Here is a 14,531-nt window from a genome sequence, read left to right on the forward strand (position 1 = left end):
GAATTGTACGAGCAGGTCCTGCCTTGCCAACTTCCCCTTACTGCTACATGCGACAGAGGCAACGCAATGCTCCCACTCTAGCGATAGTACTGGAGAATGTCAGCCTTCCGCAAAATTGCACGAGGTGACACCCATGAGAACACACCCAGCTAAATCCTTGCCATTTTATCTTCTTCATACTCCTCGATTTCCCTCTGATTTCTGCAGAATCACTCAAATATAGAGGGGAAAACGCAGCATGGGGGAAACAGCTGGCACGTAACTGCCAAGCAAGGTAGTTGGGGGGAAAAAAAGGATGATCGAACAGAAGCAACAAAAGCAGAAGAAAAGGAAGCTATCTTTTGTGAATGAGGAACAATCACCTCCAAAAGCACAAAGAGATGCTTACTGTGGACCAAGCTGCAGAAGACAAATATCCTGTTACTGGAGTATTTGAAAGAGTCACTGAGCTCTTTCTAAAGAAGAATTTTCGTCTAACCCTTTGCCAAAGTACCTCACAACCCAAAGCAATTCAACTATTTACTCCTTAAGGAACTCTGCAGATGTGCATAGCCTTGCACTGAAAATGTGCTAGGGTATCATTCAGAAATAAACGCAGATCCCAGCCCTCTGATGAGCGACCACTGGTAGACTTCCTGGCCTTCAAACAGCCCTCTTACAGCCAGCGCTTCTCCCCACACAGTGCTTACAGCCAGGCCATCTCCACCCCTCGGCGCAGGCACAATAAAGTGCAACTTTCGTAGAGTCATTAATAAAGATAAGCAAAACACCGCCGAGATTCTGGCAGCCTCCCAAACTGACGGACCAGGTTCACAACGTCTGCCTATCGAGCCGAAGACACGGGGCGATAAGCAGAAACCTCGGTAAGGACAAATGTTTTCTCCCAAGGTTTCACTTTCTGCCTTTCTGAACTGGGAAGAAGGGTTGTTGCAGAATTATCAGCTACGATTTGTGATGGAAAACGATATCAATGGGGAAAAATCAGAAGAGGCACCAATTAGAGACAGGATGTGCAACAGCAAGAGTCCATCAGTGCACGGAAAATTTAAGCAAATGAGCGATACTTCATTTCACAGCATACTGCAGCCATCTGCTAGCCTTGTGATACATCTCTGCCTTCTCCCTTTAAGTCACGAGTGGCAATCGACTCCCACCTGAATTCTCGTTTCTGCTTCATAAAATAAACACAGCACTATTGAACTGTGGAGGCATATTTCACCACAAAACAAATTAGAAACTGCTTCTCTGCTTTCTTGCCTCTGAACTCTCGACACAGCTCAAACGCCACAGATGACAGGACCAGAGGGGCCTCCGAGGCAGCTGCCGAGTTGCTTCTGTTCCCCATTTCCCCTAAGCCCGGCAGGGAAACTCACGAGGTGAGGCTACAACACCGTCATTGCCAGCGGAGAAGAGAACCGAGGCAGATTTGCAGGTACCCACATCCACCCTACACGCAAAGCGGCCCTCGCAGGCCTGCAGGGCATGGAGGAGGAGGAGCAATTGAAGCAAGAAGGATGGATTTCAGCGCCCTGCCGCGGGGCTGGGGAGCTGCCGCCTACCAGCTGAACTGAGGCCACGCTTCATTTTATACAGCCCACAGCCACACTCTGCCTTCAACGAACCATTGTGCAACACTGCATAATGATAAGATGAGCTCAAAGGTGTTTGAAAAGCCTCTTCAGCCCTCAACGAGGAAATTACTTACCCCTGCTCTACCAACTTGAGAACCTGAGTCAACTGAAGAAAGGAAAGACAGCCTGCAGCGCACAGCACATGCAAATCCAGGATTCGAGTTGTTCGTGCTTACTCACATTTCTTTAACTAGAAGACTCTTCTGAGCCTTTATTTTCACGAGCTGAGATCTCCTGAAGATCAAAGGAGAATGGGGAAAAAGGCAAGTAGGGAAAGTTTACAAGGAAAAAAAAATTGGAGGCTGTATCTCATCCTTGAGACTCTCTCTTAATTAAACCCGGCATTTACAGGCAGGGAGGGATCACACATTCCAGAGCAAAAGTTATTTGAATAAAGGGTAGGCTACCTGCAGGAGGCACCTACGCATCTCCAACAGCATGCACAGCTGCTGTAACCCAGACAATCACCACTCACAGTGGCGCTGACACTTCCCTAAAAGTGGCAGGCTACTGGTGCGGTGTAGAGAGAGCACCAGTAACTCTGGGAGAAAGCAGAATGGTTTTTAATCCAGGACGATGGTTTACAAGACCACAGCCCACCCATCCAAACTGGAGGCCTGGGACGAACCGGAAAGGGAGCAGGAAACGCAGAGTGTATCAGCAAGGCAAGGAAGGAAAAAAGATCCGGCCTTTAGGGATCCATCACTTTCCCACCACACCAACAGAGCTGTCAAGGGGAAAAGAAATCAGGGAAAAAGATAAAGGGAAGAGAGAAGTAGCTCCCTGCATACGTGAAGAATGGAGCTTTTGTTTCACTCTAGTGGTCTGCCAAGGCTTGCTTTAACTGCAGTTCCCGACAGCAGAAACCCCCGGGCACCAGTCTGGCGACTCCAGTGGTGCGGTGTGGGGCTGGCACAGACGCTGCTCACGCTCCGAGCACGTCCCACAGCACGGAGGGGTCCGTCGACTTCTTCAGCAACTGAATTCCTACAGGAGAAGCGTTCCCTGAAGCATCCCCACCTCTGCGCTGGGGAAGTTCACTCACCACCAGCTGGGAAGGCCATTAGCAGCACGGAGCTCTGAGCCCTCGCAGCAACGCAGCTCCTAGACCTGACCGCTGCCAGAAGGACCTGCAAACGCCAACGGGCGCCGTCACACCGAGCCCACAGCGAGCACCGCAGCCACCAGCGCTCTCGCCGCCTCAGCTGCCCTGCTCGCAGCTGGTGATACCCACACAGAGATCTCGAGGCAGCAAGCGAGGCTGTGAGTTTAGCAGAAAAAAAATCCGTGAGAAAGCAAAACATTCAGGAAGGGTCACCCCAACCTTCTCCTAGCGGCAGCGGCTCAGGACTGCAGGATGGCATCAGTAAAACCCCCAGGCTTCGGCTACAAAACCTCACTAGCACTATTTCCACCCACAGGTAGCTTGCTGTGCGTTTCGAGCTTGTCCCGTTAAGGAAGAACTTCACTACACTTTTGAAGCGTAAAGTTTCACAAGTTTTATATGAGTGATTAGCAGATTTATCCTACTATATTTAACCTTACTAGCAAAAGCAAAGGTCATCCAGATGGGGCATACAAGGAAATTCTGCAGTCACTGGCCCAACATCATCGCCCACCCTTCCCCGTTAATTTAAACGGCGATAGGACAAAAAGCACAAACTGTAGCTGTCACATCTCAAATCAACAAGGATTTCGAAGCTGCGCATGCACACACCTCTTCCTACCTGTAATTTTGTGTTCAACAGAGTAGCAGTGAACTGTTGCCACCTAAAACACAAGAAGGGAGCTAAGCAAACTTGCTGGGTTTGCCTTGCATGCTCTGGTACATTTTCTGGTTTGTAGCTACTTTTAAAGAACACACACTTACAGAAGTGCCAGGTTATTCCACGGTTTAATGCAGCAAGTCCCTAAAATTTAGGCAAATGTTCTCGTGTGTGTTTCAGGGAGCTAAGGCACTCGTTTTGAACCTGGAAAGAACATCATGTTCATCAATTTACACTCCAAAGAATGGATATCAGAAATGAGTCTTGCTTTTTTTTTTTGTTTTTTTAAACTAATTTTCTAACTTCTTCTGTGTTTATTATCACTAGATAAGCATCTTTCAGCTCACAATCAAACATAATAAAAATATACGTATATATGTATGGAAATCATAGAAATCACAGAATATCCCAAGTTGGAAGGGACCCATAAGGATCACCGAGTCCAACTCCTGATACGCATGCGGTGATTTAAATACCAATCGTGAGCGGTCCAACAAATTTTCAAAGTGTTGTAACACAACTTTTTTTTTTTTTTACATTAGCACTCTTCTCGGACATTTCTACTTTATCCCTGGTTTTCTGGTGGAGCACTAGACACGCGTTATCTCTAACCATCTCCAGCTGTTCCTATAGGATGCTGCAGCACCACAACCATAAAAATAGATTTTACAGCTCAAGAATGAAACACTTTTTAGAAATAAAAGTACAAAGCGAGGAACACGGTCACCAACTGAATAGACAAAATACTGTGCAAGCTACAGTTAAACAGGATAACCAGCACGCTGTGAAGCAGCAGAGCTTCCAAGGGAAGCTGCCAAGTTAAAATAATATTGAAACAGTTGACAGAATATTGAACTTAGGAAGCTGCAAAGGCCTTTGAAAAACTGCTCCTATTGATGTCACCATACTAATTACAACAAGAATTTAACACAGAAGCAGTGTATTTGAAACCAAGGCAAAATAGTTTTTAAAAGAAAGAGTAAACATCTTTGTGCGAGGTGTCTACTACCGGTGACAGATCGTCTTTGGGCACCTCTCTTACGGGTTGCTTAACTTACCCAAAATGTTAAGCAACCATAAATGCAATCCTATCAAACTCAATATTCAGAGTGGTTTCTCAGGGTGTTTTACACGATTAACATTTCAGGTATCAGCTGAGCTCCAGGGCCTGGGATAGCCGGGCAAGGAAGCTCAGTGCTGTGCAGCAAACTCATAAGGGCTTTGAGATTGTTTTTTGTTTGGTTGTTTTGCCTTTTTTTTTTCCCCTCTGAAGGCAGAGGGAGAAAAACAAATCTGAACAAACAAAAAATGTTTTAAGAAAAACTCATCAGATGCTCAAGAACCAACAAATCCTTATCTGTCTCTCAGAGCTAGTAGCCTCTTCTAAAAGGGGCTTGAAAAGATAATAGCCAAAGGCAGGCGAACAATAGAAACCAATGTCAGGCCAACTCACACTAAAAAAATAAATAAAAGGACAGCACTTGGATGAGGTTAAAATGAAGTAGCCCTACCAGCTCTGTATACTAGAACCATATACGTGCTCAATAAAGAAGGAATTAACTTCTTACAAGCAGAATGATGAAGTTCCACCAAAATGTTAACAGAGAAGGAGTAAAGCTTCTGAAAATGCCTTTTTGAGAGGCTCGGGGATTTATGTACGAAAAGGATCCAGTTCTCAGCTCTCATTTTGCCTCATTAGCTCGGCTCCAGCAACAGCTGGGCAATTGCAATGCAGCTGAAGATGTCCGTGAGGATGAGACTGAACTCGCATAAAACAGACTTGGAACACTAACAACCAACAGCTACAAAACACAAAACTTTGTCCACGAAACAGAAGCATCCTTCCATACACACATACCACCCCAATTAAAGAAATTAAAGCCATTTACTCCAATAGAAATAAGAGAAGTCAGTGCACCAGGCGACACGCCCACGGCCTGACCCAGCACAACAACCTCTGGGCCTTCCAAACCCTGCCTCTGATTTTCATTTGTAACACTACTAGATGCTACTAGTCAGTCTGCACACAGGAACTAGGGCATGAAATATTTCTTCTGCGACAAGTCAGCATAGAAGGCTTACAAATCTGCAACTATAAAAATTCAAACACTTTTTTAAAAACAGTTTTTATTTTTCTTAGATCTCCTCTCATAGAATGTATGGTAACCATGAAAAAAAAGTTAGCCCTAATATAATACCTCTAGAAATGATCAACTTCCCAAGGGCTTGTCACCTAAGGGAAAATTTTCTCAGGTCCTTTCAATTCTGTTAAGAAAACAGGAAGCGAACTTCAGCAAGCAATTGCTAAAGAGTAAAACAGAGATAAAGATCTCTATTAAACTCGTGAGTAAAGAGAAAGCCCACAAGGTATCAGTCCGAGCAGTCACTCGCCACCAGTCCGTCCCCGCACTGGTCACTGGAAAATGCACCTTGGCCCCTGCCCCGCAGGTGTGCATGAGCACAGCAGTGCGAAGCCTGCTGATGCCTGCGCCTGGTTAAATAAAACAGCATGAGCAAGAGAAAGGGACAACTAAAACCCCCGGTTTTGAGGATTACTGGCAAGGGACTGCCAAAAGGACAACAATGTTAAGGGTTACAAAGAGAAAGCCGTTTCAGCAGCATAGGAAACAGTCACTCCCATTAATCAGAGCAAGATGGAACAAGAGTTGCACCTACTTTCAGTCTTGAGCAAGACTGTTGAAACAAAATGCTTTCTCCAGTTAGCACACCATTTTTAATTTAGAAAGTTAGCGTCTTACTTTGGCCTGCTGGCTTTGGAAGTGATGAAGTAAAGCCCAGCCATCGGCAGTCCCTTTGCTAAGTAAGCCCTGGTAGCAAAGCGCTGCCGCAGACCTCCTCCCAAATATCTTCCCTTCCAGGGCAGAGTGAATCTCCCACCAAGGCGGGCTCAGTCTGACAAGACAAAAGTCAATGTCAAGAAAACGTCTGACAATTACTGCTTAGCAGCAATGAGAGAATGAGGAAAAATCACATAAATCCATTAGTTAATGCAAATTTTGTGCTGCTGGAATAATAAACTCAGCACATGCATGAACTAAAATATATTAAAAGATCATTTCATTTTGATATTTTCACTTATCCTCCATTCTTTTAGTTTCTTGCCACCTTTCTTACCTTCTTATCTTCTTAAAAGACACTAAAATTTCATTACATTGGATGCTCCAAGCTCTAGCAATATTGCTGTGATGTGCTATCACAGAGGTTTCCCAGATGTCTCAACTTCTTCCACAAGGATAACGCTCAGCCCCGTTTTACCCAGCAGAGGCACATTCACTGGTGCTGCAGGGAAAACATAGGACTTTCCTGCACACGCCCAACCCACCAAGGAGAACGAGAATTATTCCTCACAAAAGATGAAGTATTTCGCAGGGGAATAACTTCTAAATAAATAAGAAAATAAAAGACAGCACAACCGCAGACCAAAATGCGCAGTCGTGCTTATGAAAAAAGCCCCCAAACCGTGCTGGACTGGTCTGAAGGTTTTGCTTCCATTTCCACCAGCTATGTGGAAAAAGAGACTGGGATCTAAAAATCTCAGCACTGTTAGAAAAGAGAAGCCAGACCAAACCACTACTGCTCCACACACATAAGACCCCAGCAAGTAAGACAAGGCTCCCTGCCCCAAAAAACTGCCTCCGCTCCTCAGTGCTCAGCTTGGACAGGAGTATCAGAAAGCCTCAGCACGCTAGCACCAGGTTAAAATTAACTGCTAAATCACTGAAAATCCTGAGCTTACTTGCACCCCAGAGTGGGAAAAAAGCTAGGGGGCAGCAGAAAAGATTTCACCAAGCGTACTTACACTCAGTGATTACATCCCAACTCTAAGAAAGCGTTTCACAGCTTGCTTCTGTAACTGTGCTAGCATTTCGCACCTTGAAAAGGCCTCTCCCAAAGCAGCCCGTCATTTTACTATCAGAAACTTACCTTCTGTGCCGTAGAAAAAAAATGGTAACATTTTGTAAAGAACTCTACAACTAAAAACCAGTTTGTTCATTGCTCCACACGCAACTTTCCTCCTATTATAAATGGGACCGTTAGTGTCAGATCAAGGAGCAAACCTTTCAAGCCAAGTTTAAGATCAGCGCTTCCTTCTGCAGAAATTTAGTTCCCTGACACGGATCGCTGCAGGCAGGGAAGCCACAGCACTAGCCTGGGGGAGTGGGTAGAAACAGCTGGTTTGGGGCCAGGGAAGAGCAAGACTCTCCCCTTCCCCCCTCCAACCCAAAGAGCTAGCTCTTGTATTGACCTAGTGTAATACTGAACAGCACCCTTGCACCTCAGACACAGCACACTGAATACCAGTATAGAACATCAAGCATTTCACCACTGCAATCACTGCGTTAGCTCAAAAGCAGCAAACCCAGTATCAGCCATCCTAAATCATTCAGGGCCTCAGGTTCAGAAGAGGACCAAGCTCAGATACAAACGTTTTGAAGCTGCCCAAGCTGACAACTAACCCTAGTGCTATGTTCTCTATTCCCAAAGCACGTGAGCTGCAGAAAAACTAAAACTCCTCACATCTGCCATGGCACCGTGACTTGTTGAACTAAGCGGTCTCTCTGCACACTCCCAGCTCACCAACACAGTGGTGAGAAAACTGCCTGGCCATGTGTGCTCGCAGCAATGGTGCGTGTGAAGCAGCCTGAAGGGGCTTACGGACACGTAGCTGGCACTTTTTAAGGGTGATCACCCTCACTCTTCGGTCCTTTCTCCCCCAGCACCCTCAAAGAGCAGTCGAGGCTGGCATTTCAGGCAGACACGGGCACCTCCGGGCTGCGGGACGGACGCGACCTGCCCGTGCCAGAAGAGGCAGCTCCTCGCCGTGACCTCCGACAGGCCAGAGGCCCTTTTCTGCAGCACCTGGAATTCGGTCAAAAATCGCTTTTCCCTCAATTCTGATATCCTGAAAAGTAACAATTTTTAATTTGTCTAATTCTTCATTGGTCAAAGAGTTTAGCTGAGAAACAGAAGAAAAAGATGAAAAACTCTTACATTTCTTCCCTTCTAACCTTTTTTGTGATGTTTTGAAATTTTCAAGGTCACTTCCTTTAAAATATTAAGTTGTTTTTTTTTTTAACAAGCAGATAATACACAATACACTCAGCCCCTTCCAATGAACCATTTCCACGAGGAGCTGCCCAGCCTCAGCATAACGAGGCCCCAAACCCCAGAAGAACTCTTTCCAAGAGGGTGGCATTTTGCAGGAGACAGGCTGAGGAGAGAGCGATTTTCACTTTTGTTCCTCCAGGCTCCTACTTCATCAAAGACCTTTCCAAGAGGGAAGAGCTTATTAAACATTCAAAGGTGATTTAAAGCATCTCCTGGAAACAGTCTTTTCTCTCTCGTCCAAGAGATAACCCTGGTAGCAGAAACACTTCTGGACAGACTGTAAATGAAGAACGGATACAACTTAAAGTATTACATTCATTTCCAAACCAAACCCCACAGCACTGGATAAAGCTCTAACTTCACTGGTGAAAGAAGCTAAGGGAAAGCCTCTGTGTGCTGACAGTTGTAAATTCTTGTGGGTACACAATGAGTCAAACATCCAGGACCAGCAACTAAAGCAGCAGCAGGAAACTGCAGAAAAAAGCAGAGGCTGAATTGGAAAGCCTTGTTAGTGCATTCCCAGCCCTTAGCACACCTGCCAGCTGCCCTTACTCTGGTTCACGTTACGCTAAATCCCTTTCTTTATGCAGCATACCGCTTGTAAAGCACGGTTGCCCTAACACGTTGACTCCTTCCTACAGCTGCTTTTCCTTGAAACGAAACTCCAGCATTAGAAAGAATTAAACCTGTCTCATCAAAGTAACTCCTTTAAAGATAGGAAACAATTCTTGCTAATTAGCATAGAGCTGGAGAACAAAGATTCAAACACCAGTGTTGGCAGCAGGTAACCACGTATCCTCCAGGACAACGTTCAGGATTTCGGTAGCAAATTCATGCATACAGCTTTGGACAAACTCGCTGTTACAAGGGAGCGACCGGTTTTATACTGGTCAACTACAGGACCAGAAGAAACTTGTGTATTTGAGCAGACAAACTGTGTTGATCCAGGACTAAACGACAACTGAAATTTTTGACAGGAACAGTGATGGAAATCTGCCACGGCAATGTATCATCTTTATCAAAAACCCATCTTTGCACAGCTGTGGCAGGGATGTCTTTTTTCAAAGCTTAATACCTGCAGATGCTCATGCATAAATAACCAAACACTGCTGCTTTTCTCGGAGCCTGTTTTCTTCTTTACTCACCATCCACAGTCAACACACCCACACCAATGCTGGGCTTATATCTTTTGGGAAAAGATAACCTATCTACTGCACAAAGCTTTCTAGGAGTAATGTTACATTCCCCTAGCAAGGGGTGTTCATTAAAACACGTTCTAAGCACCAGTACCTCATTAGAAGAGGAAGCAAAAATTTTTAGAAGCATTTTAAAATTCATAAACAGAAATTAGACACACTGAGAATTTCAAAATCCACTTGTCTTGACTGGAAAAAAAAATAAGAAGCCTCACCAACTTCTGCAGCATTTCAATATCTCATCACCTTCAAACACATAAGGAATGCCTTTTGTTAATTCACAGGGAGTGACTCCGATCACCTCAAATTCATACAAACAACAAAAAAATGTTAATTTTAAAGGTGCATTCCTAACCTCACGGAGAGCAGAACTGCCCTGCATGTGCCAGACCCTCGTACAATTTCAGCACTGTAGCAGCTCGGAGCAGGGCGCTAAGATTCAGCTGCCTGGGGAAAGGACCCGAGCTTCCTCCCATGCCAGCCTCTGGAGGAGGATGCCAGAAGCAGAAGAGTTTAGCAAAAGGCAGGACTCCGCAGATGCAGTTCCAAGATGGGAAGTTTCTCCCTCAAAAGCGATAAAAGGTGAAGTTTCACATCAAGTAACTGTTTGCCAGAAGCTAGTTTAAAAAAAAAAAAAAAAGTTTCCATCCAAGACCCACAAAGAAAACTCCAGCAGGCTGTCCAGTAAGCTGGTCCTCCCCAGCAGCTCAGGAAGGCAGGCAAAGTGCCACCAGCACTGGGCTGGGAGCTAAGGCATGCTCATGGTTACCTCTCAGCAAGGAGAAGCATCTTCAAAGCCTGTTTAATTCCAGTTCCCAGCTGGGAAAACAGAGAAAGAACAATCGACATAAAAAACCTACTGAGTCAGATACAGACCGAGGCCCAAACCAGGGGTTTCCACCTGTTTCAGGCACTCCACTAATCAGTTAAAACACAAGCACTGAAGTGCACATTTTCCAGCTAAACCAAAGCACAACTTCACACAAAACCACGCTTGGAGACCTCACAGGCCATGAGCAGCACAGCAAGGCCTACATAAAAATGATGAGCTCTACTTACCCTTAGCAATGTCAAGTCCTGCAAACACTCAGAGCTTGCCCGAGATGCCTCCCCACTCAAACCGACCTTGCTGGGACGCAGAATCAATCCAGCACTGGGCCAAGTGCTGCATTTATCGTTTCTGAGACTCAGCCGAGTAGCCTGGCATTCACGCACTTGGGCTGATTAGTTATCTTTAACAGTGCTACACTTCGCAGGGCAAGGAGCAGTAAGTAACCTCAGTGTTTGCAACGTAAAACTTACTGGAAACATTTGTTCAGCTACCACAGCAGGTACAGAAACCTGTCCAAGACAACACTGTGCAACCACAAAACTCCTGAAGTTTTGGGCCAAACTTGATTTATACTGAGGAAGGAGGTGTCTCCTTGGAAAAATGAAAATTGAACAGGCTGCAGTCTTTCTGAATCTCTCCTCCACTCCAGGACAGCGCCTCTGCTTTGATGAGAAAAGACAAGAACTGGCCCCAGTAATCAAGTTTCTAGAAAAAAGGAGAGAAAGTTCTACAACCGCCTTATTTTGGCAACTCGCTTGCACCTCTTCCCAAGTGCCGGCAGTGCTGTCATTCAGGAGAGTGCATTAGCTCTGTGTCTCTGCAATCAGCCCACTGCTGCTGCTCCAGAGACAAGTCCTAGCACTGGTATTATTACATCGCTATTAATCCAGCTTGATAGGAATCCATTTGATCAGCTCAAATCTGGTCCAGGCCCATTATTCTCATGGAACCATCTCAATTACAGCAAGCAAACTCATCCGATCACCATAATCAAAATGCAGAACTCACTTTATTTTTCACAAAACATCACCAGCAGAAGCTGTTTTACATTAAACACGGGTGCTTGAAGAGCTTGAAAATGCAGTTTCTCGAACGCCTCGTGGCTGAGCTGAGCAGGCAGCGGCCCTGCACACGTTTTTTCTGGCTGCTGAGGAACTCACCCTCCTCCTGCTCTCCCCACCTCTGCACTTCCACTATCTTTTCCCCCTGGTTTCTTCAGGGAGTCAACTCACTTTCAATGCCTTCTTCTCGAGTCCCAGTTTCTGACCCCAGAAACTGATCTTTGCTCTGGTAGCACTGCGCCCAGTCATTTAGAGTGGTGTCCCTGTAACTACAATTTGTTTTCAAAACAAGTCACTTCTTCTTTGTTGTGGCTACGCACAGGCATGTCAATAAGTGTGACTGAATATACTGGCACAAAACTCTCAGGGAAGCTCTCAGTGCCTCAGAAACCTCCTAACACAGAAAACAGATAAAAGGTTAAACTAAAACAAGATTGATACAAGAACTCTAAAGCAGATGTAGCTCTTATTAGTGAAACACACAGACCTACACTCACATCCCTACAGCCTTTATACCGGCACAAGGACAAAATCAGAAGCATCAATACCCTTACCACCTTTCCTAAAGTTATTTAGAAACCAAAGGTGCTTGAATTTTCCCTTTTAAATGCAACTGAAAGGCTGACTTAAACAATGCAAGCATGCATGAGTTTTTAAAAGGACACATTTTAAAATAAGCACAAGATGAGACCTGCCATACATGGTCAAAGCATTCACCCATCCACTCCAGCATCCATCCCGGAGAGGAAATGAGAGCAGGTGCCTCCGGAACAAATCTCCCCACGTTGGCCAACCGGGCGAGTTGTAACCAGGCCCAGATTTCATCCCAGTAAATCAGCCCCTGACAAGCTGCCCCAGAGCAGCTCAGAGCATGCGTGCCTCCAGCTCACCGAAACATGTTGCGCTCTGTTAAAACTTCAAAATATATACAACAGACGCTGGCAGACGTTTCTGTCGTTGCCCATTTAGTCGCCCAACATTTTTAATTATGACATCTGCACAAAGCAGACACTAATCCCACGTGCAAGGTAGCTCAGAGACTCTATGTTACTGTTTCTCTAGCATTTTTGTTCTAGCCTCAAAAACTGAAGTATCCAACCAGTAGACTTCAGAGGATGGCTTCTCCTTCCTCTAAAACATCGCTTGGTGGATTCTGACTTAAACCATTCCAATTCCTTTAGAGATTCTACTAAAATACTCATAAGGCAAAGGCTTTACGTTTTCAGCTTCTGTGCAGCTTCTATTTCAGTCTATTAGTCTGTAATAATAAAAGACCTAATCCCTCCACTCTCCGGTAACATAAATCTGGAACAGCGCATTTGGTTACATGTGGATGTTTTGTAGCCTGCTTCCACAGTATCTCTGCGAGTTAAATCACCTCCATCTCCTAAAGGAAGAAAGTGAACCACGAAGTAGCCAGTTCCCTTTTTTTTGGGGGGGAGGCACCGCTCCGGGATGCACACCCTGAAGTCAGTCCACACCGAAAAGTACAGCCTAGACTTTTAAAAGAGAAAGCCCGCTTTGTCAAGCATAAAATACATCCAAAAAAAAAAGAAAAAAGAAAAAAGGCAAACCCGGAAAAACACAGAAATAAGAGGATAAAAAAAAAAAAAAAAAAACACTGTATGCCGTGCCGGAATGACACCTTACCGTGCTGGTTACCGTGATACCTCCAAAAAGGACTATTAAGCAGCCGCAGCCCCCCCTCACCGTCAGAGGCACAGCACCGACGGATGACGACGATGCTGCTACTGCCTGTGGCCTGAAGGCCAGCTGATGGCCTTCGGGCTCCCCAACAAACCTCCGGGAGGTTGCTCACAGGCACCAGGCCCCCAGCTCGGGCTAGAGCCGCCCTCATCGCCCCCCTCGGGCCCTGCCGGCGGCTGGTGACAGAGCGGCGGCCCCGGGGGCAGGATCGTGCCCCCTGCCCGGCCACAAAGGACGCGGCTCCCAACCTGCGCGGCACCTGGCCTGCGGAAACCGCTCCGAGCGGGGTTTTTCCAGCCTTTGTACCACAAATATCCCGCTGCTTCCCCCCCGCCCCCGCGGCAAGCACGGGCTCCCCGCGGGGCAGCGAGGGCCCCTCACGGCGCGGCGCCGCCGCCCCGAGCCCCCCTCACGGCCGGGCCGGGCCGATCCCGCTCCCTCCCGGGCCCCAGGAGGCGACGCCGCGGCCCCTTCCCGCAGCGCCCCGCAAACGGGGCCGGCGCCGCCGCCGCCCCGCCGCAGGCCCGGGAGGGCCCCACAAAGGGGCGGCGGGGCCGGCAGGTGGGAGCCGGGCACTCACCGGGCTGAGGCGGCGCCGGCCGCCTCGGGGAAGGGCGAGCGGGGCAGCGGGGCGCGGCCGCCACACGGCGCCTCTGCAATGGCGGCGGCGGCACCCACCGAGGCGGCGGCGGCGGCAGGAGCCGGAGGGGGAAGCGGAACCGCCGCGCGTGGCCACAGCCCGCGAAGGAGGGGCGCCGCCGCCGGGACTACAATTCCCGGCAGCCCCCGCCACAGCGGGGAGCCGGCGGTGGCGCGCGGGGGGTGACGGGAAATGTAGTCCGCGCCGCTGAGGGGAGTCGCGTGGGCGGGAAGGGGACCCCCGGGAGCCTCCCCGCTGCCTCCTCACGGCGCAGCGGTGTCCCCCTGGGGAATGAGGGGCCAACTGGGTGCACCCCCTGGTCGCTCTGAAAATAAAAACAGGAAAACGCCAAAGGGTAGATAGACCTTGTCCAAGCCAGCTCTCACCCACCCCTCGCTTCCATCTTTTTCTTTCAGATGTGTTTCCTTAGTATTTCGTTGATGAAAAACAGTTCGCCCCCTGCTGCCTCTCCCTCAGGCCCACCCTGGCTCTCTCGAGCCTCAGGTGCAGCTGCAGCCAACGCTCCCAGCAGCCAGGAGGCCACAAATGGGTGCCTGGGAGCACCAAG

At 47.5% G+C, this 14,531-nt stretch overlaps 1 protein-coding gene across 1 annotated transcript in view; it reads right to left on the reverse strand.

Moving 5' to 3' along the window:
- Nucleotides 1–14,062, reverse strand: part of PAK2 (p21 (RAC1) activated kinase 2) — a 45,246-nt gene extending 31,184 nt beyond the window's left edge. The window contains exon 1 of the mRNA XM_048077158.2: nucleotides 13,904–14,062. The gene's annotated coding sequence lies outside the window, so the exon portion shown is untranslated. The remainder of the gene's footprint in view (nucleotides 1–13,903) is intronic.
- Between the last annotated feature and the right edge of the window lie 469 nt (nucleotides 14,063–14,531).

Source organism: Anser cygnoides, chromosome 9, assembly GCF_040182565.1.
Source record: "Anser cygnoides isolate HZ-2024a breed goose chromosome 9, Taihu_goose_T2T_genome, whole genome shotgun sequence".
In the NCBI taxonomy this organism is placed as follows: Eukaryota; Metazoa; Chordata; class Aves; order Anseriformes; family Anatidae; genus Anser; species Anser cygnoides.